This window comes from Mauremys mutica, chromosome 2 (assembly GCF_020497125.1).
Source record: "Mauremys mutica isolate MM-2020 ecotype Southern chromosome 2, ASM2049712v1, whole genome shotgun sequence".
NCBI lineage: Eukaryota > Metazoa > Chordata > Testudines > Geoemydidae > Mauremys > Mauremys mutica.
The window spans coordinates 60750215-60761534 of NC_059073.1; the positions used below are offsets into that span (position 1 = coordinate 60750215).

General features: G+C 43.3%; 1 long non-coding RNA gene across 1 annotated transcript in view; it reads right to left on the reverse strand.

Moving 5' to 3' along the window:
• The window catches only part of LOC123363591, a 29712-nt gene extending 18433 nt beyond the window's left edge, over positions 1-11279 (reverse strand). Inside the window, exon 1 of the long non-coding RNA XR_006576824.1 lies at positions 11000-11279. This is a non-coding gene — a long non-coding RNA (uncharacterized LOC123363591). The remainder of the gene's footprint in view (positions 1-10999) is intronic.
• Positions 11280-11320: the final 41 nt, after the last annotated feature.

Sequence of the window (11320 nt, forward strand, 5' to 3'; positions counted from 1 at the left end):
CATTTAAGTCCAAATAGCCTAAAAGTGTGAAAATAAAACTCTAATTGCAGCATTTTGCTGTACTTGTACTCAGCAAAATGTACTCAGAAGTATTTTGATTTATATACCTGAGATACAATCCTTGACATCTTGAAGACCACATTCGTTCTTCAAGTGCTTGCTCGTGTCGATTCCATGCTAGGTGTGCATGCGTCACATTCACAGTAGCCGGAGATTTTTCCTCTTAATGGTATCCGTAGGGCCGGCCCTAGCACCCCGTAGAGCCTCGTTCCTCTGTACCAGTATATGGGGCACCACTGGCCCCACACCTACTCAGTTCCTTCTTACCGCCTGTGACAGTTACTTGAATGGCTTCTTGCTTTTGCAAGGCTTTCCTTCTATAGTGGTTTGGTCTTCTTCTTCGCGTAGTCTGTCAGTTTGATGATGAAGTTTTCATGCTCTCTCTTTTTGTGGATTCTAGAGTGACTCCTAAGTCCAAAGTGTGATGCACGTACTCGTAAGCAGATCAGGCAGACAACGTCATTGATGAGGGTCTTGGTAGCTATAGTAGTGGTATAACGCTTTTCCCTTTCAGCTAACAGTCGATTGTTTCATCCTCTTCAAAGGCTTGGATAGCTCTGAATATTGTGTGTCGCCATGCTGATCTATTTGACACACACTTCTCGAGATCATGCGGTTTTATTGCACTGAAGTGTATACTGTTCTTGATGCTATCCTTATAGTGCTTTCTGGGGTGGCCTTGATTCCAGTGTCCTTGTGCCAATTCTCCATAGAAACATTTTTCTGCGGAGTTAATGTTCAGGCATCCTAATGATGTGTCCAACCCAGCGTAGTTGGGCTTTTATCAGCCTGGCCTCGGTGCTTGTGGCATTTGACTTTTGGAGAACCTCCAGGTTGGTAATTTTGTCTTGCCAGCGGAGCCCCATAATGGCACGCAGAGACCATATATAGAAGGCCTCTAGCTGTTTGATATGCTATTTGTATGGTGTCCAGGTTTCACAGCTGTAGAGGAGAGATGTGAACACAAAAGCATTGTAAAGTTTTTTTTGTTATTGAAAGGGTTGTGGGATTTCAGGACTTTGTTACGTAGCTTTCCTAGTGTGGTCTTCACAGTTTTGTATATATTTATAATTATAGTTAGAGTTAGAGATAGAGTATAGCTAGTTGTCTCATTCTTAGAGGGACATTCTTAGAACTGGACATGCCCTGGTCTCCAGGCTTCAAACTTGCAGCAAACCTATGCCAGTGAGCGACCCACATTCAGCCTGTCTGAAGTGCCTTGGGGAAGCTCACATCAAAGACAAGTATCAGAGGGGTAGCCGTGTTAGTCTGGATCTGTAAAAGCAGCAAAGAATCCTGTGGCACCTTATAGACTAACAGACGTTTTGCAGCATGAGCTTTCGTGGGTGAATACCCACTTCGTCGGATGCAAGGCAAAGACAAGATCATGTAAGATCCGCAGGGGCTTCAAGCCAAGAACTCAAAAAAACAGACATTCACCTGAAGGCTCTGCTAATGGAGGCAGCCCTCAGACTGGGTTCGGAGCCATCTGCTCCGAATCAGCACTGAGAACTTTGGCCTCAGTATGAAGTGCACTACTGGCTGCGTGCTTTTCCTGACACCGTTCACCATCCCCAGTGCCAAGAAAGAGGCACAGGAAACAGAGTGCAGAAAGAGGACGTTCCCTGTCGCCAAAGAGGGTCACAAGGGGGGATGTGATGAGACCCGTACCAGGCCACTTGTCATGCTCAGAGCCGTGGTCAGCTCCAGCGACACCCCTCCATCCCCCCGAGGGCACCAAGCCTTGGGACCCACCTCCGATTCCTGGGAGCAGTCATGGTCCCTCACGCCTCTCGACTCCAGAGGCTTTCCAAGCTGTGAAGGACTTGTTGTCCATTCCGGTACTGCCCACTCTGTACGGGGAGATTTTGGCAAACCAGTAAAGTGCCTGAAACCACTATTGCTTATTGCTAAAAGCAGCCATGTCAGCAAGCCGTAAATTGGCCATGCAGCAGCATTCGCTTAAGCAAGGCAGGAGGCGAGGGGGTTTTGGGTGCCACAGAACGGGCAGCTTGACACCCCGCCCCCATCTTTCCTGATAAGCATTGTGTTGAAATTGCTGATACATGCATTTTAGAAGAACAGGAAGGCTGTCTATGTACTCTCAGGAATGTGTCTGACAGGGCCTCAAGGCATGCAAACTCTGAAAAACCACACCTGCTTAATCCAGTGTTTCCCAAACTGTATTCATGGAACACTGGTGTTCCACACAATGTGAATAGGTGTTCCATGAAAGAATCGTAATTTTTAAAAAAAAGGGTCTTTAAATTTTTTAAAATTTTAAATCTGGCATATTTGAAGTGTAGTTTACAACTCTTTTTGAATAACTATAATTAACATAAAACTCTTTTTCCAGTTATTGATAGATCTCATATTGAATATCATGGCGTAAAGAGAAGGAGGCATGCAAGCATGTTGACGTCTACCCCTTTCGGGCATGTTTCAGTTAGTGACGTTGTACCCCTTCTACTCGAGGCTGCGTGAACTGCAGCAGTATGCACACACCATTCTCTTTATGCCATGTTGAATATAAGCTATTCACTCAACACGTTCAAACCTGTGGGTCTTTACCGTGTGTGCGATAAGTACAACTAAACTAGCTTCGCTCAAAACAATATAAATATTTGTTACCAACAAAATTTTACAAAAATCAGTATTTTTAAATATTGTTACTAAACCTAATCACCATGGATTTGTGGCTAAAAGAAGGAACTTTGAAACAAAAAGCAAGTTCTTCTGGTACTCCAACTGTGGCCAAAATAAATGAGCAAAATATTGTGACACTTCAAAGTGAGGATGAACAATCGCAGTCTTTTGTTGCCGAAAAATCTGTTAGTACTAGTGAGTTATCCAAGGTGAAAGAATTTCCACCGAAGTATATCAAAAAACAAGAAGAAGCAGGTGTTAAAAGACCAAAATGAAAGTATGATGGAAGTTATTTGTCTTTCGGTTTTATGTGTGTTGGAAATAAATATATTCCTGATGCGCAGTGCGTCATGTGCAACAAAATACTAGTAAACAGTTCATTGACTCCTGCTAAACTTCGTAGGCATTTGGAAACCAAGCATGCTGAATACAAAGACAAAGATATAAGTTTTTTCAAGAGGCAGCATGACTCACTTGGAAAATGTAAACTTTTGATGATTAAAATTGCTAAAACAGACAACGAAAGTGCAACAGAGGCATCTTATTGATTAAGTTACCATATAGCGCTTGCCGAAGAAGCTCAGACTATTGGAGAAACACTTATCAAGCCTTGCGCGAAAAATATTATAACATGCATGTTGAGCAAGCAGTCTGGTAAAAAATTGATGCTGTACAGTTATCAAATAATACTATTGCATGCCATATTAAAGATCTTTCCGATGACATAGAAAAAGAGCTAGTTTGCCAACTGAAAATTTGCCATGAGTATTCATTGCAGCTAGATGAGTCCATTGACATTTCAGAACTTGCTGTGCTACTAGTATTTGTCCGATATAGATTTAATAATATTATTGAAGAGAACCTGCTCTTACGTGAATCTCTGCAAAGCAACACGACTGGAGAAGAAATATTCAACTGCATCAACAATTTTATCAGAAAGCATGAAATTAGTTGGGGAAAATGTATTGATGTATGGTATATAATGACATTGCTCGGGCAATGATTGGGAAGATGAAGGGAGCTGTAACGCAAATCATAAGTGTGGCACAAGAAAGCACTAAGAGCCATTGTGTTCTACACAGACAAGCACTTGCAGTTAAAAAAAATACCAGCATATCTGAAAATTGTGCTCGATGAAGCAGTACAAATTATCAATTTTGTCAAATCTCGACCACTTCAATCCAGGTTATTTAAAATTTTGTGTGAGGAAATGGGTAGTCAGCACAAAACACTTCTTTTACATACGGAAGTGAGGTGGCTATCCAGAGGAAAAGTGCTTGTGAGGCGTTTTGAGCTTCTTAGTGAACTACTGGTATTCTTCACTTCAGATAATTCAGGACAAAAATGTAATAACTGACTGACAAATTCCTCATGGCTAATGAGACTTGCGTATCTTGCAGATATTTTTGCAAAATTTAATGAAATTAATCTGTTGCTACAAGGAAAGAATGTGAACATTTTTACTACAATGGATAAAATTTTGTCGTTAAAAAAGAAACTGGAATTCTGGGCATCTTCTGTAGAACAGAATAACTTTGACTGCTTCCCTACAGTACATGAATTTCTGACTGAAATAAATTCTACAGTCCATGAAGATTTTTCCAGCACCATTTTACAGCACTTACGTGACTTGCAGGTCTCTTTATTAGAATATTTTCCTATAACTACTGATGATAATGCTTGGGTTCGAAATCTGTTTGTAATTACAGCCAAATCAGTCGGCTTTACTGCGCACGATTATGAAAGCCTAATTGACTTAATTTCTGACTCTGATTTGAAACAAAAGTTTAAGGATCTTCCACTGAATAACTTTTGGAGCAGCCTAATAGAAGAGTACCCTAATGTGGCTAAACGTGCAGTTCAAGTGCTCCTTCCTTTTGCTACAATTTATTTGTGTGAGACAGGATTTTCATATTATACTGCAACAAAAACCAAATATAGGAATAGACTTGATGCTGCGCCTGACATGAGGATTCAAGTTTCCAGCATTATTCCTAACATTAAGTGAATTTGTGACAGAAAAATGCAGAAACACCAATCCCATTAAATCCAAATTTGTATTTGTTGATAAAAATAGATTTTCCTAGTAAAAATCTAATTTGTTTGGTGTTTGTGTATATATAAAAACAGATTTTTTTAAGTAGAACACTGTTTTTAATTTTGACTCTTGCACTTGATTTTTGTACTACTTTATACGTGCTTTCTAGTTAGAAATTGTTAGTTCAAGTTATTTTAAATTTGTATTTTTGCTTTGTTTTATAAAATAAAATATATTTGAGCATAAATAATGCAATTTTTTACTTGAAAACCAAAAAAGACTACAAAATAATATTATAAGTGTTCCGTAATAGGCTAAAAGTGTTCCGTGGCCAAAAAAGTTTGGAAAACGCTGGGTTAATCAATGACCAGAAGGAAACCTCTTGCTTGACCTTTGAAAGTGTTGCTTAACAAGTTTTCTTCATGTGACATGTCCTTGTATTACTAATGTATAAATTAGGGGAAAAATTGAATTAGTTGGACTCTTTGGGAGGGTTTCTTCAGGGACTCTCAGCGGTCATACTTTGTGGCATCCGAGAGGCATACCACGGCGCTATCCCGTCCAGCCCTGGACCACGCTTACGGAACTGATCCTGGCACCAAGGTCACCGAAATGGTCTAGGCAGAAATAGGACAGGCTGAGGAGGAAGTACCAGCCCCTCCAGTAGCACTAGTCTCCTCGTTGTCTCCAGACAAGGCAAGAGAAGGCCCTTCCAACCCCCTTCCACTGGATGATTTTAGGGCTCATCAAGAACTCCTGAAGCAGGTCACCATGAACCTTGGGCTGGAAGTGGAGGAATTGAAAGAGTCCACCCACAGCCCAATTGACATCTTGGCTGCTGTGGCTCCCTCTAAAGTGGCCCTTCCAGTCAACAAAGAGGTGCTGAGGCCAGTTAAGACCCTCTGGCAAACCCCTTCTTCCCTGCCTCCGACATAAAAGGGCAGAGAAGAAGTAATATGTGCCTGCAATGGGATTTGAGTACTTATACTCCTCTCCCCCCACCCCCGCCCAAGGGCCCTAATGGTGTTGGCAGCAAACAAAACTGGCAGGCAAGGGTAGCCCAGTGCCACACCAAAAAATAAAGAGATCGAATCTCTTGGGAGGAAAGTTAATTCAACTGGCAGCCTACAGCTTTACATATCGAACCAGCAGGTCCTGCTGGGGAGATATGACTTTAATCTGGGGGACTCAATGTCCAAGTTCAAAGACTTCCTGCCACAGGAGTCTAAGCAGGAGTTTGCTGCCATCCAGGAGGAAGGCAAGACCATAGCCAGCACCTCTCTCCAGGCACCTTTGGACCTGACTTACTCGGTGGCCAGAACGATGGCAACTGTGGTCACAATGAGGCAATGTTCTTGGCTCCAGTCGTCAGGCATCAGGGAACTCAGGGTGATAAACTTGGACGGCCAGGTATTCCTTCTCCACCTGTCAGGCAAGGTGGTGCAGGTCTTGACAGACAACACAGCCTCGATGTTTTATGTCAACTAGCAATGGGGAACTTGTTCCTCAGCCCTTTGGCAAGAGGCTGTCTGACTGTAGGACTTCTCAGTGAAGCATGCCATTCACTTCAAGGCGTCACACCTCCCCGGAGACCAGAATGCATTGTTGGATCACGTAAGCAAGTCCTTTTCTTCTCACCACGAGGGGTCCCTTCAGTCAGATGTAGTCAATGCCGTCTTCCAGAAGTGAGAGACTCCCCAGGTGGACCTGTTAGCCACCAGAAAGAATAGGAAATACCAACGGGCTCAGCAAGAGCTCCCTGTCCGATGCCTTCCTGCTCTTGTGGCGGGGGAGCTGTTGTATGCCTTTTCACCAATACCCTTAATTCACAAGGTCCTCCTAAAGATCAAGAGGGACAAGGTGAAAGTTATCTTGATAGCCCTGGTGTGGCCATGCCAGCATTGGTTTGGCATGCTCCTGGACCTCTTGGAAACAACCTCGCTAGAGCTCCCACCATGCCCAGGATTGGTCTCGCAGAACCAAGGCCGGTTGCTCCACCTGAACCTCACTTCCCTACACCCAACAGCATGGCTGCTGCGTGGCTGAATCCAGAGGAGCGAGCTCACTCAGAGCAGGTCCAGCAAATCTTGCTAGGTACAAGAAAACCGTCCACCAGGGCAAACTACTTGGCTAAGTGGAAACGTTTCACTTGTTGGGCCTCCAAACGGAATCTTTCCCCATCTCAATCATCCCTGCAGTTCATCTTGGACTGTGCTCCACCTGAAATAACAAGGTCTGGCTCTGTCATCAGTCAAGATTCATTTGACAACCAGCTTGTCTTTCCACCCTCCAGTCCAAGGTTGATCTGTCTTCTCTCATAAAATGACAGTCAGGTTCCTCAAAGATTTAGAGAGGTTCTACCTGCAGGTTTGCGACCCAATTCCCCCATGGGACTTAAATCTGGTATTTTTGAGGCTCACAGGCCCCGCTTTGAACCTCTGGCATCTTGTTCACTGCTGCTCCTCTCATGGAAATTCACCTTCCTAGTGGCAATTATTTCAACCAGGAGGGTCTCCGAAAACAGAGCGTTGACTTCAGAACCCCCATATGGCCTTCCTAGCAAAGGTTATTTCACGTTTCCATAACAGCCAGAACATTTTTCTACCTGTCTTCTTTCTGAAGCCTCACAGAGGCGAAGAGGAAAATCATCTACATACCTTAGACATTAGACAGGCCCTGGCCTTCTACACTGAAAGAACTAGACAAGTCAGCACAGCTCTTTATAGCAGTGGTGGACAGGATGAAAGAGCTGCCAGTGTCATCCCAGAGAATCTTGTCCTGGATAACCACCTGCATCCAGGCCTGCTACGAGCAGGTGAAGGTCCTGCCTCCGGCCATCGTGAAAGCCCACTCTAGAAGAGCCCAGGCTTCATCGGCAGCATTCCTCATGCAGACACCAATCCAGGACATCTGCAGGGCTGTGACATGGTTGTTAATTCATACCTTCATGTCCCACTATGCCATCATCCAACAGCCCCATGACAATCCCAGTTTTGGTAGAGCAGTGTTGCAATCAGCACGTCTGTGAACTTTGAGTCCACCTCTGGGGATACTGCTTGTGAGTCACCTAGCATGGAATCGACATGAGCAAGCACTCTAAGAAGAAAAAACTGTTACTAACCTTTTGTAACTGTTGTTCTTCAAGATATGTTGTTCATGTCCATTCCATGACCCACCCTCCTACCCCTCTGTCAGAGTTACCAGCAAGAAAGAACTGAGAGGGTGTGAGGCCAGGGTGCCCCTTATACCAGTAAATAGGCAAGGGTATACTTCTAAAGGAAAAAAAATCTCTGGCAACTGTGTTCATGGTGCACGCACACCTAGCATGGAATGGATGCGAGCAACCCATCTTGAAGAACAACAGTTATGAAAGGCTAGTAGCCATTTTATTTATTTATTTATTTATTGCTATACAGTTCAGTAGGGCCATGACTTCAACACCAGTATGTGCACTGGTTAGTCAGTTTTTAAAGTAAGTAAGAAAGAGCACATGGGGTCTTAAAAAGAAAAGATTTGTAATCCATCTTACATAACTTATTTGTAACAGTAAGGATCCCTTCCATGTATGTATTTATTAACTACATTACATTCTTTGTGTGCCACAATGATTAATACATTAAAAACTTGCTTAAATGTCAACAAGTACAAGCCATCTTGTCAGTAGTTTCCATTAGCGTTCTGTCAGGCAGAGCAAGACAAATGAAACTGAAGAAGATAAATGTTAACAAGCTTTCATGCCCAACATGGGCAAAGCACATTTTCATAAAGGCAGATAAGCACAGTTTTAAGAAACAGCAAATACAATGCTATGTTGGGGAATGAGTGATAGTAAGCATGTACTGAAATTGAGAAATACAGAATAATCTACATTGCATGGTTTGCTTCATTGAAAAGTATAACTGCATTCTTAATTCTTTTTTTCAATGAACACAGAGTGGAATTATGCAAAATGATATATTATTGCTTCTTTTCAACGCACCAACTTGTTGCCGGCCCAAAAGGCCTGAGGCAGCAAACAGTGGTTCGTTGCCCGGTGTGCTTCGTTCCAATAAACACACCAAGGTGGAGAATGCAGAAAAAGTTTATTTGAGCCCAAATAAAGGTGCAAGGGAGACATAGCAATCTCAAATCCTGCACACAGACATAAGCTGTGTGTCTCTTCTTATACATGACTTCAACTAGGCATCCTCATTACCCCCCACTATTCTCCTCCCCCTCCTTTACTTCCCTCCTATATAGTACATACATTGTATAGTTAACAATTAAATCATCCTTGACAGCAAACAATTCATTTTGTTAGTAACTTTTCAAGGCTGTTAGGTTGGTTTACTTCTGGATTTATTACTTTGCCTCCCTCCTTCTCCTAAGCCAGATACAAGTAGTAAAAAGGGGCCTATCTCCTGGTGTCAGTGTTGCACTGATAAGGAGCAGTTACACATTCCATTCTTAATTCTGGCCTGGGAGTTCAACTAAAGTTTAATATGGAGGCACTCTGGACAAGCATAAAATAACTTTGGTCCATTCAGGCCTAGTATAGATGCCTGATGACACCAACAAACTCATTGGGTTATTGTGGTAAGATGTTTTCCATGGTTATACTTTGGCATTGTATGCACTAAATGTTCTACTACATAACAGGTTTCAAATACAGCTGTGTAGCAGTGTTATAATTTCCTGTATTATGGGTTTTCAATACAGTTTAATACGTGCAAATAAAATTGGAACTTCAGTGTAAGTCTTGAAATTCTGAGGACTGAAGTTTAAAAAATTCTGAGGACTGAAGTTTAAAAAATAAAATGCTAGTGTGAAGTGTTATGTTGGTAATGTAAAAATAAAGAATATAGTCTGTAGTGTTTTAATCAAGGAATTCACAATATGATTTTATCTTGAGTTAGTGAAACATAATAAATGAGAATATCTGCATGCAATGTTTTGAAAAATCATTATACAAGTATTGAAATTATTATATTACCAATAACATGCATATATATTTACATTTACAGATAACATTAATGGAAACAAAAGAATTGTTAATAATTAATCCCTTGTGTGATGAGATAACATATGAAAGATCCTCCCTGAGGAACTGGAGGCAATTTTTAGATACTTATTTTCATAGTTTGCATGTAGTGTTAATGTGAAAGTATTTTCAATAAATGTAACATAAGTGAGGATAATATCTTCCTGATATTAAGAAAGAAAAATGGAAACTGCACATACTTGTACTCACTGTGCTTAATAATGGATATTGAGTGAACTTGTGTGATTTGAGCATGGCTAACTGCTTCATTGAACGTGGACACAAAACACTAGCATCTAGCATTAGTGAGAAGATATTAGCAACACAGGCCATAGCAAATCAATATATAGCATAAGACTCTGATATGATAATATGAAACCAAGTGTGTATATATTAGCATTAAATCATTGCAACCATTCAGTAAATAGGGGGTGCAGGCTGTGGGGTGGGGCTGGGGATGAGAGGTTTGGGGTGCAGCCAGGGGCTCTGGGTTTGGGGAGGACTCAGGGCTGGGGCAGGGGCTCAAGATTGGGGTGCAGGCTTACCTCGGGCAGCTTCCGCCCAGCAGCAAGTGGGGCTAAGGCAGGCTCCCTGCCTGTCCTGGCTCCGCACTGCGCCCTGGAAGTGGCCAGCAGGTTCAGCTCCTAGGTGGGGGGATCATGAGGTTCTGTGCGCTCCTCTGCCCGCAGGCACCGCCCCCCCAGCTCCCATTTGCTATGGTCCCCAGCCAATGGGAGCACGTAGACGGTGCTCAAGGGCGTGGGCAGCGCATGGAGCCCCGTGGTCCCCCCCACCTAGGAGCCGGACCTGCTGGCCGCTTCCAGGGCGCAGTGCGGAACCAGGACAGGCAGGGAGCCTGCCTTAGCCCCACAGCACCGCCAGCCTGACTTTTAACAGCTTTGTTGGCAGTGCTGACCGGAGCCACCAGCATCCCTTTTCAACCAGACCTTCCGGTCGAAAACCGTACGCCTGGCAACCCTAGTTCTAGCCTGGGGCAGGGGCTGGCGGCCACGGTGGAGGTTGGAATGGGCAGGGCAGGGGGCTAGCCTCCCCCAGCAGTGCTTCATGTGCTGCCCATTATTTTAATGTCCATTTCAGTAAAGAAAAAAATGTTAACTCTCTATCTAGATATATGTTTAGATGCTTGTTTTTGAAAAAACACTGCAATGTAAAGTAAGCTATTCTTGTTTATATACCTTGTTACAATCATAAAGTTTTTACATTTTTAAAAATACCTCTGGTGTCCTCATTTACAATGGAGATTTCAGAATGGTAGCAAATTGTAAAGGGCAACAACGGTCACCAGGGTTTGCTACCTCTCACCGTTGTCATCGAGCTGTGATGGTGCTTGATGGCCGGTCAGAACTTGCTACCCCGGACCAACGAGAAAGGGCGGGTAGCAAATTGTGACCGGGCACTGCACGCGCCAATGAGCCCGACCGGTAGCAAAAACTGCCCCTACCTTGGCAGTTTTTAACACCAGCCCGGCCCTGAGGCGGGGCGTTGTGATTGGTCAGTTTGAACGTCAGCGGCCCGAGCAACAACGGGGAGCCAAC